Here is a 22,607-nt window from a genome sequence, read left to right as displayed (position 1 = left end):
AATAAGTTTACAATTATAATATAAATCTGTAGAAATAAAATAATACATTAATTTAAATCCGGCATTATTCATTGCCTGCTTTGTTCACATACTTTGCCTCGTAAAAAAAAACTTACGAGTGTTCATTGCATCTAAATCCCAATTCAAAGGTTTTCCAGGTATAACTGCCACTCATATTATAAAATAGAAAGTAAATGTGTTCATTACTTCACCTTAATCCATCGCAAAAATGTGAGTAATTCAGGATTCATACATTTTATTAAGAAGGTGACAGGGACATATTCAAATGAACAAAGAAATGGTTTTGTTAAATATAGTTTCTGGATAATCAAATCCTTTGCTTATATCTTACAATTTGTTCACATTTTTACAAAAATCCTGTATGATTAATCTACACTATTCAAAGATGAGATGAGATCAATCTACCCTAATCCTCTTTAAATTTGAGTTTTGGAAATCCAAAAACACAAATTGTGGACATGCCAGAGCTCAGTTCGCTTATAGATGAAGCTTATATAATGGCTGATATTTATGTGAAAACCATGTTTTTACTTAGGTGGTCCCAAAATGGATATTTTCCATGGGAACCAAAATTTTATTCCTTTAACGGTCATAACAACAACGGACATTTAACCGTCATAACAATTTGTACGGTACCAGAGGAGAACGTAGTATTGGACAGAAGGTAGAATCAGTGGAAGCTGAAAGGTTAAATAGTTTTTATTCGGTTGAAATATATTGAGTAATCTAATCTCTATGGAATGTTAGACATGTTTGCTACTGTACTTGAATTTCTTTACAACAACTCAACTGAGGATGAAGATATGTTGTATACGTCTACTGGAAGTCAATTTTTGACAGGTATCCAAATGCACCACCCACATAGACAGTCCCGGGCTGTGTAGTTGTCAATGTGTTGATGACAGTCTCCAGCTCTGCGGTGGCTGTGCATTGCTGCGTAAGGACATCCCATCGTTTCACCACCTTGTCCGTACCCACCACTGAACACTGTAGTGTCGACGAAACACAACGTATTCACTATCATTTCATGTGCCTGCAAAAATTGTAATACACGTATTTTAACAAAATGTTTCAAAATCAATTAAGAGTTACATTTACTGAATGTATCAGTGGATTTAACTCATTAAATGTATTTTTAGAATAAAATGAGTGATAAAGTAGTAGTCTTGAATATTACTGGTATTGTGTATAAATTGAGAATTTTTCCAATCACTCATTCAATATTTATGTTATTTGTATATCATGCATAATATATACTCTTAAGAGCCGGCTTAGTGAAATAACTTTTGAGTTTTACCCTCCAAGAACAATACTAAAACTTCAAACCCTCATTTTTGGTTTTTAGAATTATAGGAGATATATCATTTAAAGATAAGATTTAAAAAATCATAAATGCTTCATCCAAATACGTTTTTTTAGTTTTTCTAATAAACTGTATACTGTTTATATACTGTGTAACAATGAAGTGTAAAAATGTTTGAAACTTTTTTCTGAATTGACCAATAAAAGTATATAAAAAGCGTCTTTATGCGTATTAGTTATGCCTTTTGAATAAGACTCCCATGATTCTACAACTAAAATTAAGGCATGAAAGTGTTTCAAGTTATAATTATCTTTTTGGGAGTTTTTTAAAAATCTCAAGGATTTTTAAAAAGGATAAACATTTTTTTTAAATGGGAAACCAACTTTTTTAAGGAAGAAATTTTTGGTTTTAAAATTAAATTTAAAATTTTAATTAAAAAAGGTTTTAAATTAGGGGTGGTTAAATTTGTTGTTTAATAATTTGTGGCAGGAAACCTATAGTTTTTTTAAAAACTTTTTAAAATTTTTTTTTAAAATTTTAAATTTTCTGAAAAAAAAAAATTTTAAAAGGAGATTTGGGGGGTTTCCCTAAAAAAAGTTTAAAGTTTTTTTAAAATTTAATTTTATAAACTAAAATTGTTATAAATTTTTTTGGGAAATTTTTAAATTTTTTTCCCCTTTAACCAATTTTTAAACCCCTAATATATTTTTTAACAAAATAAAAAAATTACCTGTATTTTTAGTAATAGCTTGAAAAATTTTGGGTTCCTTTGATATTTCATGTACCCGAAAAGTTTCCCCTCTCGGTCCCTGGAAAAGGGGAAATTTTCTTCCCCCCTGTTGTATGGACTTCTTCCGTTTTAAAGTTGTTTTTAAAAAAGGTGTTTTGTTTGGGCCCCTAAAAGTCATAAAGAAAAAGAGAAATTTCAATAAATTTTTGAAAATAAATAAGTTCAGTTTACTTGTAAATATTTTGGAAATTTTTCCCGTTTCCCGTTTGTTTAAACAGTTTTCATTTTTAAATATTCAAGTAGTGGTTTAAAAATTCAATGACTGGTTTTCAAATTTTTTAAACTTCCAATTTCTTAATTTTTAGAGTTTTAAAACAATTATTTTTATTTTTAAAAAAAAAATTTAAATGATTAAAAATTTCCCCCAAGGGGTTACCCAAAGGCTTTTTTTTGGGAAAATTTTTGGGTTGGGGAGGATGTTTTGAGAAGAAAAAATGCAAAAAAATAAATGTTTGGGGGGGAAATTTTTTGGGGGGGAAAATAAAAAGGGAAAAATTAAAATGGGGGCCCTTTAAAAACCAAAACCCCCCGGGGCCCCCGGGTTAAAAATTCCCCCGGAAAAAAAAGGTTTGATTTAATTTTTTTGTGGTTAAAAAAAGTGATGATTTGAAAAAACTAAAATTTTAAAACTCAGAAGTAATTTTATTCATAAACAAATTTAATTCGACCCAAAGAAAATAATTTTAAATCATCGCATATACTAATAATCCAAAATGTAATAAAAGCTACAATCTGATCTATAAGACTTATATCTAGATTGATGCACCATTTTAAAATACTTATTTTTATTATCACTGGTAAATTAATTACACATATTTCCAATCTTAATTTTATTTCTGTGTCTGCAAGCCCTTTTCAGAATCAAAGATTCCAATCAACGAGCGCAACTTCACAAAGACCCTCCATGTCGATTCTGAAGAGGGCTCTGCAGAAATAAAAATTTAGATCGGAAAATGTGTAATAATTTCCTAGTGATAATAGATTATTATTAATCCTGGCTTACCCAATGCTCGAAGAATCTTCAATACTCGTAATAAAATATCCTTCAAAAATACCAAGAAAAATATAATATCTTCAAAAGCAAGCCCCCAGCCACGAACCACTCCACTCCCGCTTCACCCTACCACCTCACGCCGAACGCTACACCCCTCCCTTCTCCCCCTCCTCCTCACTCGTCCGATCCACACTTCCCTCACGCTCAAGGCCTACACAATAGCATGTCCAGAACCAAGAAAGCCCTTTATAGTGACAGTTAATACCTGTGATAACCCATTGCAACACTTTACAAGTTAAATATTAATCTATGTTTAAATTTCAATTTATTCTCTACACTATGCTACAACTCTCATATTCCGCATAAATAAACTAAGTCATTTCTAGACATGCCCTATCAATAAACATGCTTAAACTCATGCGATCTACCTATAATGAGTGTGAACCGTCGCAATACCATAATAAATCACAGGAATACTTGGATGGTGTCACCATCGCTACGCAACATCATCACAAAGCAGGTTTCTAGTTTTTCCACTAGGTTACAGCAACTTTTCAGCCAAGTTTGTAACCACTGTTTGGGAGTATAATTAACCAAACGATATACAATATAGCAGAGTTTCCCACGGCCTGTAAACAGTAAGCATGGCATGTGAAAGGACTATGCGGTACCTGTATGTGAAAAATTGAATCGTTACATTGACAATGATGGATTTTCTTCCTCTCCAACTGGACGTCGAAATTGAATTCAATGGATTGTTATTACTACAGAACGTTAAACTACAATCGGAAAACGAGAACAGTTTTTCAACTACCGGTTCTGAGCATGAGTTGAAAGATCAAGCAAGGCCTACATCAATGGTTATAAGATTCGGTGGAAGAAAATAATTGAGCATAGGTACATTTAGTAAATATGTATATTAGACTGTTGAACAAGCACTTCTTGAATTTTTCATTCTTATCTAAAAACAGAAAAAGTAAATTATGGTACTTTATTTAAATTAGTAGTTAAATAGTTAAATTGATTTTAATAGTTGTAATTGCAATGGGAAAAAAATGGCAACGTCAATTATTTAAGTGTGTCAGTCAAGTGTGATTAGTCTCTTTACCTGTCCATCTCACGTTTGGCTTGCCCCCCCTTCAATGTTCATGGCGAGAGCAGTAAGAAATAGCCGAGCTCTGTAGATTGCTGCCCAGTCCACTCTTCTAACGTGAGTGTGGAGCTCTTTCTTATAACACATTGAGCACTCAATGGTTCCGGGGTGGAAAGGCAGGCTAAACTCGTCTACCCAGTTACTCGTCCCCACGCCCCCCAACCGTCGTATCTCCCTCACTCAGTGCTTTCGAACAAACCTTAAAAACCACATAGTGGTTACAACATATTAAACCCACTAGTGTGGAGAGCTGCTTTTCTTTACAACATTGAGCAGCCAATGGTTCCTGGTGAGAGATGGCAGGCTGAACTCGTGCCACCAGTAACTAGCTTGAATCAACAACCGGTCGTAATCTCCTCACTCATTGGCTTTCGACACCTTAAAACCACATTTAGTGTTACAACATAAAAACCACTAGTGTGGAGCTCCTTGTACACATTGAGCACCAATGGTTCCGTGTGGAATGGTCAGGGCTGAACTCGTTCCACCAGTACTGCCAACCGGCATATCTCCCTCACTCAGTGCTTTCGACATACCTTAGAACACACATTTGTTTCCTCCTATGTGGATTTCGAATCTATGACTATGTATAATTGACCACCATTTCTGTTCTCAAATGAACATGTTATAAAGGATGTTATTAAAGGTAATTGATAAAAGGGTATTAAAAGTTTTTTAGCACCAACTATGATGGCAGAGGAGGACCCATGTTCCAGCTTGGTCACCTGGTTGTACGGACACTGTGTCATCCTTATATGTGATAATGTTACTTCCTGTCAACCTGTTGAGTCGCATACTCAATGTATCAGTCTTAGTTTTGTTTCAAAATCAATATTTCCCATGACATCTACAATCGAGCAATGAGGAAAAAAAAATTTCCCCACTGAAAACATAATGCAATACCACTCCAAGGAGGCAAACGTGATGCCATATTCAAAGGCTGACCTTGAATTTGGAATATCCATTTAACTTGTAAGGCCCTTAGCATGCGCTATTTTCAGTTAATTTGTGAATTACTATATGTAGTAAGTTTGTTGGGGTATTTCATAATAATAGATTTCAGAAAAAAAATTAAAACACTCATGTTTCTGAATTAGGCACTAAACATAATTTCATTCACTTGGTACAAAAACCTCTGGTTAGGAGGTAAACATTTAAACTTTTAACTCTTTTATTATCTATCTTTATTATTTTACCCAGTGTTTATATTAATTGATTTTGATCTATCTAAGTTCATCTCTATTTAAAAGAAGAAAATTTAACACATATTATTACCACTGAGTTAATGAACATATTTTACAAAGTTTAGATTTATTAATTTCTTTGACTAGGCTTAGATTTTTAATAACAATCAAGAACAAAAGCTACCTGTAACATTTAAACTATAATATGATTAATGGGGCAAAAAATATTTATTGATCCCATGGGTTAAAATTATTGCTTTTACATCTTTCTTATAGCTTTCATGAAAGATGTAACATGGCAAAGATATAGCTTACACTATGTACTTAGATAATTTTACCTTTTCTTCTACATCCTCAACCATTTGATGGATTTTGTCCTTCATCTCCTGCGTCAAAAGCATGAGTTGTTGTTCTGTGAAATTTAATTTGTCATTAACTTCTTTTTTTTGAGACAGCTTTTTCCTTTTGGAGACCTAAAGCTTTTTCATATATTTCTCCATAACTTCTTTTATTTCCCTGAAAAAATATTCAAGATTTATAAACAAATGCCACATAAAAACGCATTCTTTAGTCATTTATTAAAATAATATTCTTACTAGTAGTGTATGTCAACTCTTAATGTTTTATATAATTAATGTCATATTAATGAATGCTGATTAAATTTCATCAAATAAATGTTATACTTACAGAGCAATATGCTTCCTCTCTGTGAATGTTGAGCGAATTTTGTTTTAACGGCTGATTTTGATATACATTCTTCAAATTTACGTTCAAAGTCTTGAAACTCAAAATATCGGTTGGGAAAACCTTCCGCAAGAGCACCACCTAGTCAGAACATGTATAAATTAGAAGATGTACAAATCATATAAAATTTCACATCACATGAAACAGTCTTAACTTGATTTATCCTATTTTAAAGGTCAGTCCTTCTTCGTGCTTACTAAATACTTTTATAAACTTCAGGAGAAAAGAATGAATGTTTCTTCTAAGGCGAGCACATGCTGAGTGCTTGGTGACAAGAGAACATCATGAGCGACATCCAAGGTCTGTAAATATGTATTTACAATCTCAGAGTAGTTACAAAGGCACTCTTCAGTTCTTATGATCTGAATTAGGCAAGTGATTTAAAAAACAAAAATTAATTTCAGACACTATAAGATAACTCTTGAAGTCACTGGGTTTCCCTGCATTGATGTTCTTAAAGGTGCATTGCAATAGGTTTATTTCCGTATTACCAAAAAATTTTTTTTCCTAAAACCGATTTCCGTTTCTTTCTTTTTTTGAACCACTGCTAAAACCAATGAATTAGTTACCCAACATGGATGATATGTATCTTTATCATCCATGTAGCTTGCACTCAAGAACCAGCAAAATACACCCGAGCGGAAGATCTTTTCAAACGAAAAAGTTTTGCCTGGCCCTCAATTACTTGCTTGATTTCCACAGTCAAAAGGAAGGGACAGATTGTCTAGGTGTTGATGTTAAATTCACGGTCCACCCAAATGTTCATTGAACTATCGACTCATCTCTTTCTTTTATGTTTAGGATTACAATCTTGATTCCATCTTAGGATTAAAACATTTTCATCTAGGTTATATTTAGGTGGCAAAGATCAATTTTGCTATTGTGATAAACTAAAACAAAATCACTCATCTTAACTCATATTTAAATTAACAAAGTTCCACATTACACTATTAGGTTACAGCCAGCCTCTTCTACACAATAAGTAAAAAAGCCACAACTTGTAAACAGGCTTATTGACAATCAAATAAGGTGGTCAAAAACAAATGTTAGGTTGCCTAAAATCATTTATAGGTTAGAAATGAACAAATTATGTCACCTGAACTTTTTTCATGTAATTTAATTGTATCAACCTGATGCCTTCTGGAATTTCTTGATAAACATTACGGCAATATATTGTCAATTGCTGCCCAAAGGGTTGTTTATTGCATTAAACAGTAGATCCAGACGTTTACATCATCTGCTTTACAAAAACTCGTTTAAAGTTTTCCAACCCTTAGTTATTCACTATTGTTTTGATGTAAAGCAAACCGCATGTGATGAACTTAGCACAGTAAAACAATAAACGGGTCCCGAAACATAGAAACCTGTTGTGGAGCTCCAGACTTCATAAAAAAAATTTAATGACATGCAAAAGTTGTTTGTAATCTAGTATTTTTATAATACGAGGGTATATTCGGCAAAGGTTAAGAGTCCGATTCACGTTAACCAAACAGTAAGCGAGCAGCTGAAATGCGCATGCGGCCTGACCCTCCCAGCAAAGGTGGCATTGTGCACAGAATGACGCCATGTTCCAGTGAAATCGTTGTAGTCTGACTGTTGTCTGTGCCTTTTTAAAATGTTTAAAAAACTATTGAACGTCCCCGCAGACTGTGAATAATTACGGTCTGTGATACGGTTTTTTGACAGCAAAGGAAAACGTTCTTCAGCAGCGGATTTTCATCTAAAAAAAAAACAGATAAATGAAGTGTACGCATCCAAATGCAACTGAGTGGGACAGCAAAGTGCAGAAGTTGGGTGAGAGCTTGTTAAAGACGGACGGGCGAAAATGTCCCATGGGACGGAAGCCGACGATCTGGTACCGGCCCGTCCAGTGGATCACTGAAGATTTGGTGAAAGCCGTCGATGAAAAACATTCGTGTGAAGATCGGCGAGTTCACTGGTTTCTTCTGTTAGCAATAGAATTTCCAAACGTGAAGGTAGAACCACATTATTTAAAAATTGATTTTTCTGAAATTTTGGATTTTCGCAAATTGGTTGCTCAACGTTTGGGTTCCCAGGCTGCTTACTGAGGAACACAAAAAAGAAAGAATGGGTATTGCTCTTGAATTTTTGATCCAATCATCAGTGGAAGGTGATAACCTTTTAGACCACATTGGTGACGGGTGACGAGGACAGGCTTTCCCACCATAAACCCCAGAAACGAAACAACCAGTCGATGGACAGTGGTGTCACTCGAACGACGACAAGGCAACCCACCCGACCACTCTATGACACCGGCATTCAAAACTTGTAGATCGTTTATGACAAGTGTTTTAAACAAAAGTGGAAATTATGTAGAAAAAATAGTGATTGAATGTCAGGAATCAAATAAAACAAGTTTTTTGAAAAAAAATCTGTTGTGGCTTATGTTTTAATAATAAAAAAATGGACCTCTACTTTCCGAATTACCCTCTCGTATAACACAATATTTTAAGTAGATCACATTATTTATTTATTTCAAATGATACAAAACAACAACCTTAGTTTACTTGAACAAAACATTTTAATTACTATTTCTGAAAGTGTTTTTAATGCTTTCCTTTTCTACTGTAACCTGATAGGTAGTAAGCATTTATATAGTCCAATGTCACTTCTGTTAGATTATATCGGACTACCAATACCGAGAACATAACCGACTCTTAACTGGTAAGCCAAGCAAAAGTAGAGTCTACTAAAACTGACTATCCCTACTGTGAAATGCTGTTTAGTTAGTGAAACGTTTTAGATAAACACATAGCGTATGTGCGAGGCAATGCTTCCCCCTTTGTGGCTTCATTGAAGCCTTCCTTGCAGAACCTCAGGTTTGGCATGAGCTACCAAAGAAAGAATTCGCTTTCGGTTGAGCTCACTTTCTTTTTGGAGACACATAGCTTTCCAGCTCCTTTAAACCAAGAAGTCCGTATGGCTCTGTTCAAGGTGTTTGAAACACAGTGAGATTTAGGGCTTACAGCAACAGAAAAGGCCCGGGACCTAGAGGACAGACAATAGTCAAAATAGATATTTTAATTAAACTTAAAATTAGACAGAGTAAAATGAAATAATAGTTCTTAATTTCTAATTTATAGTGAAGTGTCGAGATCTTCCAGTAAAAAATTTACAAAAAAGACATATTACTTGCATAATATACTTTGTTTTTGTTTTAACAAGAGTGGACTTGATGGTCATTCTGTAATGTTTTTTCCAAATTTGATACCCCAATAGCTCATACATAGCTACAACTATATTACATATCAGAAGAAAACTAAAAATTTTAATTTTTTAAATTAATACTTAACTCAACTTAAGTTGAATGTTAATAATACAATTGAATAAATTCAGTAATCCACTCTCCATTTGGACAATCTCAGGCTTCATGTCCAGAAAGCATATTCTTTTAATCTTATGATATTGGAAGTCATGAGCAAATATGAGTAAATGATGAATAGAACGTGTGGATATCCTATACAGGGTCTAGTATAAAATTGATCATCACATAGGGTAATTAATTACTATAGATTATGAAACAACCATTTCTTCTGTCACTTATATCTAGAACGATGATTTAAATAGTACTTCCGGCTCAACCAGATGAAAAATAGGTATATTTTATCACAACTGAAATATAATTATGATTTATTTTATAAATACAGAATTCCAACTACATTAGTTTGCAAAAACAATTATGAACCAATTTTTAACTTAACACATTCGGTGCGGCGCGGTCACCGGTGACCGCCGCGTGGCGTCAATACTGTGTACCGGCGGGGGTCGCCGGCGACCCCGCGCTCTACCGCTTGTTTACCGTTTCAGTGTGGTGTAGCCACTTGCTAGAGCGGGGGTGAAACTACGCCGCAGTCAATGTGTTAATTAGATCTTGTTTCAAGTATTTTGCCAGTTTCTGATGATTGAAAAATTTGGAATTTACATGTAATCAAATATCTTGAAAGTCGTTACATACACCAAAATGTGTTATAATAAAAAGTGTAGAAAAATCTTATATGCATACTAAAAACACCTATTACTTTATCTTCTATGTCCATAAATAATGGAATGTTGAACTTAAAAATTTAAACAACAGCCATATTGGAATGGAATGGCATACTGAGCTGGTTAACAACTTAGCTGAGTTATGTCTAAAAGTTCCAGTTTTGTTCCAACTGTACAAGAATACTGCAGGTATTTAATTTTTTAATGAACTTTTGTCATCCTTGTTCCAATGGATTTCACTGTGTTTATATTTACTAGCTTATAACTTCAGTCTAACAGATAAAAGTAACCTCCTTTCTCCTTTTGGATGGCGACACTCAATGAGTAAACACTTCAGTATCTCTTACCTCCCCCTTGTTTATACTCACCTCACCCACCCCACACTTACTTGTTTATCGGATACATTAGTTTTATTGTTCCAAATAAAAGAACTGTCAAGTTATCGAGGGTCTGGACAATCGTTTGCTTGAATTAAATAAATATTTAACCCTTCGCAAGCCACTAATAAATTCATTAACTTTCCTACAACACCAAGACAAGTAAAAAAAATTTTGATTCTTTAAGTTAAAAGCTAATTTTGATTATAACTAAATTATAAAAGGTAAAAGAAAAAAAAGTATAAAAAAGGGCATTTTACTTAAAATTAGCATATTTATTGATAAAAATAAAAAACAAAATCTATTTACAACACTGTTTATTTCAAATAAATTTTAATTTTATTGTAAAATGTAATTGAAAAGATTAATTACATTTTACCATAATACAAGATAAATATTTCAAACTAATCACAACACTACCACACGATGAACAATAATAACGAGTTACGTAGTAGACTCCACGCAATTGTGACAATCGAGAAAGCAGTAATACAGTAATACAAGCCACGGATATGTTTGGTCATGGCTCTGTATGAGACGCAGAACTGACAAGCAGGTGATGGAGTTAGACAAAGGGCGCTCCCATCCCCCTGTTGCTGAGTGAAGGTCGTTTATAAATACTTCCTTGGCAACTGCGATAAGCACGGAGCACACACCGGGCATTTCGAAAGCCTTTTGTGAACTAAAAAATCTCTCCAAGAGACGATCTATAATATCGGCTATAACTGTATTTGGCGTTTTGGTCAAAGTCTACTATTCTGATATGTTATGTCTGATATATGGCGTGGGAAGGGTTAAACATCTCTATTTGAACCCATTGTGAGCTTTTTAACTTGTTTTACTGTCTTGACTACAATAAACAGAAGAAATTAATGTATCCAGTAACCACTACATTACCTAATTAAAAAGATACCTCCCAGAAATTAACATTATTTTTCTGTTAAACTTTCGTTTTAAATAATGTTTTATAATATTGCAGAGAAATACTTACTTGACTCTGCATTTCACTCTGAAGCTTGAAATAAATATATACATTTCAATTAACTTTAAATACGCACTAATTTATTACTCAACAATGAAAAAATCTATGAAATAATATACTTAAATACTAAGGTTAAGTGGAAATTTGCAATTGAGTGAACAGGAAAAGACCAAAATTCAAAATCAGTCAGTGATAACACACAGGTTTGTACACAAAAATCTGACCTCACATTCCACTAATAGTCAGATTTAGCAACTCCTACAAATTAAATGTAGTTACATGTGATGTAAACTGTAATACTTTTTAATAGAGTCCACTTCTCAAAACAATTTCATAAAACTAAACGTGTACATAACTAAGATGTGGAGGGACATAAACAAACATTGTACATCGAATCAGTGCTCTTATATAAATTATTTGTTATGTAAATTTTATTCAGTGCTTGCTCAAATAATTTTTACAACATTATGACTATTCTCCACTCACTTACAACTGACTTTAATTTTTAAGATTAATTTATCAAATAATTAATAGATCTAGAACCACATGACATTCAAACAGTCTACATCAATATACGGACTGGCTCTAAGCTAAAGGGAAACACACATTGTTAAGGTCTAAGTAAAAATTAACGAGTAATCATTATTCTAATAGCTCAATGGAAAATATTTGAAAACTGTTAGATTTGAAGGACTTACTTGGTCAAGAAACTCTGGCTCTGAGGCTGAAGCGTCCCATCGGTTGTGCAGAATGAATTACTATTCGGTTTTGATAATCGAGTTGAAACTTTGTGGAAAAAATTTTTCTCCTGAAAGTTATCAAATATATGTATATGTTAATGTTCATATTGACAGCATATATTACAAAACTTGAATTTAAGTCAGTACTACAGAAAATAATTATTTAAATTAATTTTTCCTAACATTATAATTTTTTAAACAGATTTATTACTTAACACATTCTTCTAACTTGAATACTGATTTCAGTCAGCAACAATAAATAGATAACTGCATGTTTTATTAAATCTTTATACAAATAATACATATTCTTCGGCCCCTGGACTATTCTACTAAATAAAACTTCTATTAAGTCCCGCAAGGTTCAGTGTTAGGACCTTTACTCTTCGTTATTGCCATCAATGACTTAGCTTTTAATACACCGTGTTACAACAATATTGTACGCTGACGATACCACTCTCTTAAATTTTGATCAAAATCTTGATGAACTTGTTTAAAGTTAGAAAACCAGGCAGTTAAAAGGGCATTAGATTGGTTTGAGGCTAATAAAACTTATGGTACAGCAAAACTGAAAAAATAATTTTACTCTTTGAATCACACAATATATAAAGACATTAAGCCTGTAAAGCTTTTGGGAATGTATCTAGATAGTAGGTTAAGCTGGGATTATCACATGAAGAACTGTGTAAAAACTGGCAAGGGTAACCTATCTTTTAAGAAGGTTAATAAAAAAAACTGTGTATCAAGAAATATCCTAATTATGGCCTACTATGCATTTTTTCAATCTCATTTGCGTTATGGCCATAACCCTATGGGGTAAACTCTTGTAATTCCGAAAAAGTTTTTGTATGGCAAAAAAAAACCCTTAGGATAATAAAAAATGTTGAACCTGGGGTGTGTGTGTAGAAATTTGTAAAGAACTAGAAGTAATGACCCTTTATAATTTATATATATATATTGCTGTTTAATTAGTGTTAAAGAGAGTCTTGAGTTGTTTAAAGTGCGGCAGGAAGTACATAGATATCCAACTTAGAAACAAATTATTTTCTTTAGAATTGCCCGTCAAACTAAATCATTAGAGAAAAACCAATTAGAAGTTGCACACATTAAAAATGAAAACTTAAAATATTCTTTTAACACAATTAACTGAAAAAGGCATGGACTGTAACCCCAGTCCAAAGTTTTAAAACCTCAAATAACAGAAAGGTTTAAACATACCCAAATGTTACAATTTATAAAATTCACCTCCTAGTTGAACTTTTTATATTTTGTGTGAACTTAGAGTGCTATTATGAAAAGTCCTAAGATTATTAAATTATTTATTCCAATGATTAGATCAATTTATGATTATCTTTTAACACCAACTTAGTGGTAGATTCAACTTTTACAACCTTACCAACATTAACGTTTTAGTAAAATAATTTTAAATGTACCATAGTTTAGTAGAACGTAATCTTAATACTGGACTTTCATATATTTAAATCAATTCTTACAATGACTGAAAATATGTGCCTAATAATGTATAAATTTTTAAGGTTATTATAAAATGCCCTGTGGATCATATGATAAAATAAATTAGCTATGTAACTTATTGTCAATTGGCAAATTATCCTATGGATTGCCTAACCGACAATAAAAAACCCTTGAAAATCTTGGAATCTGTAAACATCCAGTCCTGGTTAATTATTGTTTACATGTTTTGGGCATCCTCAGCCTAAACTGTGTCATTAAAAATTGTAAAGTCATATATGACTTTGATAGTGGCCAAATGTTTTTATATTGTTGTTTGTAACATGTAGAAGATATCTATAACGAATCAACATTAACCCATTTTATGGAAAACTTCCAATCAGCCTAGTTAACTTTAACCAATGATTCACTACCTATTATAGTTAGTAAGTATTTAAGTGGTTTATTCCATCTAACATATACAGTCCATTAGAAATGTAAAGTTTGTTTTTCTTATTAGAATTAGCTCATTAAGAATTAATAGTTTAAATTGTAACCTAATAAGTAACTATCAATGAGAGCACTGGTTGGAAATCAAGTATGAAAGTTCACTGTCATATTCCATCAGGGTAATGTTTTTTTAAATCGCAGATATTTACCTGTAGAAATACCTCCTCTTTACTAGGGGTAGGGTGTTTTTTTGCATATTTTAGTCAAAGTGTGGGTATATAAATATACAAACGTAATTAATGTAAGTATTTTCTGTTCCTTGAAAGGAGTATTTGAGGTTATCGAGCAATACACATTTTGAATGACATCTAAAATAGGCATATAAGTTATTACCATTTACGCGGGTACACCTAACTTTCAGGATTGGATGTATGTATGTTTATTTATTTGTATGTAGAACTATTGATTACAGGTTTTGAGTAAAATTAGAGAAGTATCAATGGAGCATTTGATTATAATATCAGGTGATTTTAATATTGAGACATAAAAAAGAGAACACATCCTTTAAAACTGTACTACGAATTACCTTCCTAAAACAATGCTTTTAGATCTTGAACACACTTATATTGCATTAATATTAACTCTGGAGAGTAGACAAGAAACCAAATGCATGCCTGGACACAACATGCTCATAACTATATGACTTGAAAGAAAAAACATAACTGTAAATTGTAATTTCTTGAAAAACAACCTTGTTTAGATTGCCTGAGACCCATCGGCAGCAGGAACGAATTATCTTTGTACACATTTAACCAATTACAAATTTTAACGAGGGATAAAAGAGGAATAAATATTGTAGTGTAAGAAATCTCCTGAAACCAGGAGGCAATTTCCCTCAACTATGGAAAGGCTACAACTAATACACGTAGATTTGGTTGAGCCATTAAGAATGTAATAGGTGATGTAGCAATGAGGCTTTCCCAGTTCCATTTATTGGATTGGGTACTTGTCCAGGTTATCTATAATAACTGACTGTCAGTCGAGAGTTAAGAAAACAAAAGTTAATCCTCAGTTACATAAGTAACGCACAAACCAAACCGCTAAAAGTGATCAATTCTGTTTACACAACCTCATGAGCACAGAAGAAAACTAGAAGAGAATGATTTTTGCACTTTGGTATTTTGGTACGATAAGTACGCCGCACTTAAACCCCCCCAGTGGTGTACAAATAATGCAGTTGCACATAAAAACAGCTAATAAGAAATAACAGCTGATTGCTTTGGTCCAAAAGAATAAAAATATACCAAGTGATAACAATTTAACTCCAGCTTCTCAAAGATGTGTCTAATGCTGCAAAATAGTCCCCAATATACATTACAAGCGAATGTGTCCAAACTATACACAAGTGTGTGAAAAGCCTGCAATGGAATGGTATTTTTAATAAGAAAGCAGAAAGTCTCACAAGTAATTAAAGAAATTTCTGATATAAACAGAAACCAGAAAGTGGAATTTTCCCCCAAACAATTGAATGAATATTTCTTGGTTTAATGCATGCTTTTATCCCTGCTATCTATCAGAAGTAAATGCGCATCGCAGTCAAAACAATAAAATAGTCAGGCAAAGCTTTAGCAATTTTTGAAAAAACCAACTTGACCTGTCCCTGAGTCCATTCCTAATTTTAGATTATTTAAAGTTTAAGTGGGCATCACATTACAGAATTTTGGATAATTTTGAAATGTGCTAACGTCACACAGTTACTAGTTCAATCTCAAAAGTGAGGACAATATATGGTTTTTTCAAACAAGTTGTAAAAGAAATTATTTATGTTATAATGGAGCCACGATTATATCAGTACAACATGATGGCTTCAAGCAAAACGTATTTCCAAATGTTATGAAAGTAATTAAAGTGATACCTTATTTATAAGAAAGGAGATAAACGGAATCCAGCCAATTATCGCCCAATATCTATTGGTACCTATTTTATAGTAAGATTTTTTGAACATTGTATAAAAGAGCAGCTGTAATGGATATATATCACAGAATGGTCTAGTCTGTGATGATCAGTATTGGGTTTTTATACCATGGCCGTAATACTATCAAGGCTGTAGAATCAGTAGTCAGTAAAGTCTTAATAGTTTTGAATGTAAAACCCATATGTTCTGCTACACTAATAGATCTATCAAAAGAATTTTGACTGCATTCCACATGACTTGCTGTTGAAAAAACTAAATCAATATGGTTGTTAAGGATTGGGGAACTGAGACTTTTTTATTCATACCTTCCACTGGTAGAAAAGGCCAGACTGTGGTACAGGCTAATGACCAATCTTGAATTTCTGTAATGTAAAAATTGGTGTACCACAAGAATCAGTATTGGGACCTTTTCTTGTTCATTATAGCGTTGAATGACTTTGCAAATAGCATGCGTTGCAATACCGTTCTATAATGCAGATGATTATGCAACACTACTGAGCAGGAACAAACATCTAGACCTTCCTTATGTTGGATCATGAGCAGAGCATAAGAAAGAGCAAAAGAAATTGGTTTCAAAGTCAACTCTCTAGTATGTATATAATGACAAAACTGAACACCATATGTTTCTCCTTTAGATTTAATGTAAGCATTAATTTTTAAACCTGTTAAGCAGTTAGTTGTTTATATTACGATAGTAGGCTAAGCTGGGACTTTTCATATTCCATACTATTTGTAAAAAGAGTTTAAGCTAGAGTAATTTTATTTATTACGAAAGATTAAAAAGCTGTGTAAGTTTCATAGATGCTGTTGACAGCTTACTATGCAGTCTTTCATCCTCATCTACTGTATGGAGTGGTGTTATGGGGTAATAGTCAGTGCAGGCCAAGCAAGGTGTTTTTTATGGCAACAAAAGGCACTAAAGAGTAGTTATGGGGTATACCAGAAAGAGAGTCTTGCTACCCTTTTTTTAATAGTAATTACACTATAATGACTCTGCCTTGTCTATTTATTTATGATTGATTGTAAAAAGTATAAGGCAAACCTAAGTAAATATCAGCTAAGACAGGATTGTACATAGTTACTCCCACTCGATATAATGGAAAGTTTGATGTTTTAAGTGTTAGATTAGAGAAAACATAGAAAAAGTCATATAATTAATTGAAATAGAATTGTTTAAATAAACTACCAAGAATAGCTTGGTCAGTCAGCATGGGGAAAATTTAAAAGAAATGTACCTGAGGACCTGGTTTAAAAGAGAAAGCTTTTTATTCTAATAGAACAATAATTTGGCAAGTGATACTAGTGATATGAGAATTTACATTAGGATACTACATTCATTACTGATGGAATTGTTTGTAGTTTACTATATAAATTTGTTGGACTAATTTTAACCAATTTTAGCTCGATTATTTTAATTCACTAGTTATATCTTTTTGTTATTGTTTTGTTATTCACTGTTAATCTTGTTAATATTTTCTGTTAATTCATGTTTGTTAAGTTCTTTTTACTCTATTTAAATTTGTATAATTAATTATTAAAAAATTAAGAAATTGAAAGAAGCTTAAGGAAACTGAAATAAGAAGTTCTTAGTTTAAATATTTTTTAAAGCCATTCATATTTACTGACGATGTTCTATTGCATGTAAATCATGTTTAACAACAAATAAATGATCTTGAATCTTGAATCTTAAATCTTTAAGGTAAAAGTATTTATGAAAATGACTTCCCATTTTTATACTGTGAAATAAATAATTTAATAAACGTACGAGTAACACCCAGAAAGTAAGTTCCATTTGTGGTGTAAGTTGTTTACACAGTTTCAATCATAGTTCTGTGGTACGTCAGCAGTAACTCTGAAGGAGTAGACACATGTTACTGTATAGTTTTGGAATTGTACCTTTGCAAAAATGAATCAGTATAAAACCTATTTGGCTTAGTTGTTACTATATATATTGAATAGTTTTACTTTACATCATTGCTATAAAAAATCAAACATGAGAGATGGATTTGAATCACCGTAGAGCCTATTTTTAATCAAAATTCCCTAATTGGATGACAAATTACAAGAGGTGACCCGTAACCGTGAACCATCAAAGTGGACCTACGGCGTTGGCGACCCATACAAAGACATCAACGTCCAGACAGTGTTTGTCCGATTCCACCTCTTTCAAGGTTGGGGGTGTGACATCTAATCCGCCGGATGAAATCCACCCAGGACCCACATCGTCACGTAGCAGTATACACTTGTCCCTGGCGCATGAAGATGCGTACAAGTGGTGGCTCTCATTTAACTTCTCCTTGCACAGAGCGTGTCCCCGAGGTGACCTACTGATTGCACGTTCCTGTTTCTCCTTCGAGTTCTCTGTCATCAGGTACGACTCTCCATTGTCCGATCCCTCCACTTGCAGGAAACCAATTGGTAGTGTGGCCGATCCACCTCGGGCAGAATCCCTTATCCTCCGCAACATGGCGTGTTATTACGGAACTCTTGCCATTGCTTGTTTCTGAAATAATTGTGTTTAAACAGATACATTGGTAAAAAATTAATATAAATATATGATAATACTCTCATTTTTGCCGACACTCAACAGCACATATCACACCGACCCCCAAAACATTAATTTAATAATGGATAGCGTAATAAATAATCTATAAAAAAAAAAAATAAATTAGAACTAACAAAATTAAGAACAGCTATTTAGTTGCACTTACAAAACAATTAACAAACTATAAACCTATCAATGTGAATTTATCCATTCTGAAGCAATATCAGTGTTTTAAGTGTTCCTATTTTCGGTAGATGATGTTTTTAAGCTCAAGTAAGTACAAAAGCTGTTTTTTAGGTAAGTACAGTTTTGAAATTCAGCGTAGCAGTCAATGTTCCGTGCTTTTTGCACAGTGTAACCTACATCTGTTGGCAACGGCTCAATGATCACAAAGGGAATTGGTATACAATAATGCGTGAAAAAGTGAAAAATAACATACATTTAACAGTTTGGAATTATCAGAGAAGATTCCTTAAGTTTCAATGTTCTCTATGAAACTTTTATTGACCATTTGAACTATTCAAAAAGAAGATTGTTTTGCTGTATAACAATGCCAGATGCACAATTAATGGGTGTGTATGACAAACTCAAGAGACCTTATCTCAACAATTGGATTGTGTTCCAAACTAGAGCCCATTGACTGACTACTTCGGTCACCTTGAAGGTTAACGTTGTAATGATGATAACAATGTTTAAATAATTGTATTGCAGCTGCACAGTTTTACTATATTTCAAATTTAATAAACTGTGCATTTGCTAAGTTAATAAGAATAAATGGAAGTTACAGAAAGGTTAATTTAGAGTATGAGTAAATGTTTGAATGTATCTTTGACAAAATATCAGAAAACATTGGTTTATTATTTGCTGTAAGTAAATGCTTCTCCACCTAAAATGCTAACATCTGTTTTTAAAATCATGTTTGCCAAACATAATCTTATTGGTTGGGGTTTACCTGCCAAAAAAAGCCACCTTCATGTGATCCCTGGTGAGCACATCACGGATCCCTCTCACTTCAGTACGTAACCACTGATGACCTCAGCTTCTGTAGCCTGAATTTGCTTTTGTCATCTTGTATTGCTGGCAACAAAATTAAATCAATGTTATTTCAACTCTAGGATTAATCAGAAATGTTATTACCTCCACATTACAGGGTTATCTTTATATTAGTATAATGAATGGCTAGTTAAAATCCTTATTTTATTATATTAGACAAACTGGCAGAAATTTTAATAAAAGGTTTAAAGAACATAATATACAATCTTTCAAAACAAATAAAAGTCTACAATAAAGTCAAATTTCACTGAAAATTTATTAGGAAACTGACCATAACTACACAAATGCTGAAAAAACATAGGAAATTTTAGACATCGAAAGGAAAGGAGAAAAATTAAACACAAAAAGAAGAATTACACTGATGATGGTATAATACCGAAACACGTGTCTAGAAATAAAATATATTTTTTTAAGTGTTTTAGTTGGCATTCATTATACTAAAAAACAGTTAATATACCTGCCGCCTATCAAATTATATTCACTTCTTTACTGTCATACAAAATCTCAGCTTACTCAACTGTTAATGCTCAGATTAAAAAAACTGACATTACTCTAAAAAAAAGGTAATTTACCTGCCTATCAATTATATTCACTCAAAAGTCAAAAGTCAAAATATCTTTATTACATTATCTTCAAGATAAGTACAGTGTCATAAAGTTTATCTTAAGAGCTAATGCTGTGGTAACATTTTACATTTAGTTACAAATTAGAAGTTCTGTCAAGAATTCATTTACAGAATAGAAGGGCCGGTCTTGTAGCCAGATCTTTAGGCGCTGTCCAAAGAGTAGCTTGTCAGTTTTCTTCATTTCTTCTGGCAAGGCGTTCCACATCTTTGCCCCAGAGTAGCTTGTTTTCTTCTCTGTAGAGCTGAGATGGTGTATAGGTAGGGCAGTAGTTGTGTGCATGCCTGGTGTTGTGTTGGTGGGTTTGTGATCCATTGCTTGCTAGTTCGGGGCATCTTGATATATACGTGTTTTTATTGCCTCTAGGATGTACAATTGTGTACTGTGAGGATCTTTAGCTCCTGGGAAGGGCTTTTCTACAAGATTCTCTGGATTGTAAGTTGCTCAGAATTCTGATTGCTCTTTTTTGGAGGACAAGGACACGTTGGAGATTTTCTTGCTGTAGTACCACCCCAGACAGCAATTCCGTATTGTAGATGTGATTCGAAAAGGGCATGGTAGGCTATTTTAGCTGTTGTCATGTCACATAAAATTTTTATTCGTCTTATCACAAACAGCCCTGTGCTTAATTTGCTGCAAAGAGAGTCTATGTGTTCTGTCCATGATAGTTTGTCATCCAGGAGTAACACCAAAGATACTTGGTAGTGTAGCTTCTTCCAGCTCAGGCAGTCTTCCAGTGTGCTCTTTTCATCTCCCCAGGATAGTTGCTTGGTTTTGTTTTCATTCACAACAAGGTCATTGTTGTGACAGTATTGAACTGCCATGTTTAGTGCAATATAACTGTCCACTTCCAGTTGTTCTGCCAAGAAGTAGTACAGTGTCATCAGCGTACATTAGAGACTTGCAGTAACCTTGCATATGCTTAGGGAAGTCATTCGTGTAAAGGATAAACAGAACAGGCCCCAACACTGATCCTTGAGGGACTCCTCTTGTGATTGGCTTCAGTTTGGATCTAATTGATTTTGATTTGCCATTTGCTGAATGTGTTATTTCCACCAGTTGGCTTCTGTTGGTTAGATAGCTGGAGAACCATGATTTTGCACTTCCCTGTATTCCAAGAGCTGTTAATTTCCTTATGAGATAGTCATGATCCAGGCAGTCGAAGGCTTTGCTGTAGTCTAAGAGGATGGCAGTCGATGTGTTTCCCTCTTCTTCTTGGTCAAGTAGGAATTCCACTAAGCTGATCAGTGCTGTGTTAGTCGATTTCCAGCCAGAAAGCCATGTTGATGTTGGTGTCAAAAGCTGATGGAGTGTCAGGTGGTCAAAGAGTCTAGTCAAGACAATTTTCTCAATTATTTTAGAAAAAGTGGGTATCAATGAGATGGGGCGGTAGTTTAGCTGCTTGTGTGGGAGAGTCCTTTTTGAATTTAGGGTATACTTTAGCAATTTTTAGTGCCGAAGGGAAGATACCAGAGTTAAAAGACTTATTGGTGATGTCTACCAGAGAGGTCCACAGTTCATTCTCACATATCTTTAGCAATCTAGAGGATATATCATCGTACCCTGCTGAGGATTTAGGCTGCAGTGATTTGATTATTTTGGAAACTTCTTGCCTGCAAGTTTGTATCAGTATAAGATTTGGAAGGTCTGTTTGAGGGGGCTGGTAAAGATTGTTGTTTGTCTATGTTTCCATTTTTCATAATTGTTTCTTCTGTGTTGTGGTGAAAAAATTATTCAGATAGTCTGCTATTTCTGATGGGTCTGATTTATCCTGTCCATTGATGTCGATTTTGGTCAGCTGATTTATTTCTGTTTTAGTTTTCCTTTCTGAGTTGATTATATGCCAAATGGTTTTTGATTTGTTATCAGCCTCAGCAATTTTAGTTTATTGGTGTCTTGCCTTATTTTCGGAGCTGTAAAGTCATATTCCTTTTTTAAAAGGAATGCTCTCCTCTTATGTTCCTCACTACCCGCTTGTTGTGGTATAAGTTTTGTGCTATTAAAAACTGTTGTTTTAATTCTGCTGCAGTTGGATCATTGGACTGGATGTTTTTTGTATCTTTGTTGCCTCGTAGTAATTAGTGGACATGTATAGTTTAGTGCTGTTGAATGGTAGTGTTAAATTTATCATATGCATCATTTGGATTTGTTGTGTTATAGACATCATCCCAGTTTTCTTGTTTCAATGTGTTTTTAAATTTCTATTGGTCATATGTCTTTTT

At 33.4% G+C, this 22,607-nt stretch overlaps 1 pseudogene; it reads right to left on the bottom strand.

Moving 5' to 3' along the window:
• Positions 1-837: 837 nt before the first annotated feature.
• On the bottom strand, positions 838-21,269 carry LOC124370966 (annotated as a pseudogene).
• Between the last annotated feature and the right edge of the window lie 1,338 nt (positions 21,270-22,607).

The sequence above is a fragment of the Homalodisca vitripennis genome, unplaced genomic scaffold (assembly GCF_021130785.1).
Source record: "Homalodisca vitripennis isolate AUS2020 unplaced genomic scaffold, UT_GWSS_2.1 ScUCBcl_735;HRSCAF=3376, whole genome shotgun sequence".
Classification (NCBI taxonomy): Eukaryota; Metazoa; Arthropoda; class Insecta; order Hemiptera; family Cicadellidae; genus Homalodisca; species Homalodisca vitripennis.
This window is presented reverse-complemented; position numbering and strand designations above follow the sequence as displayed.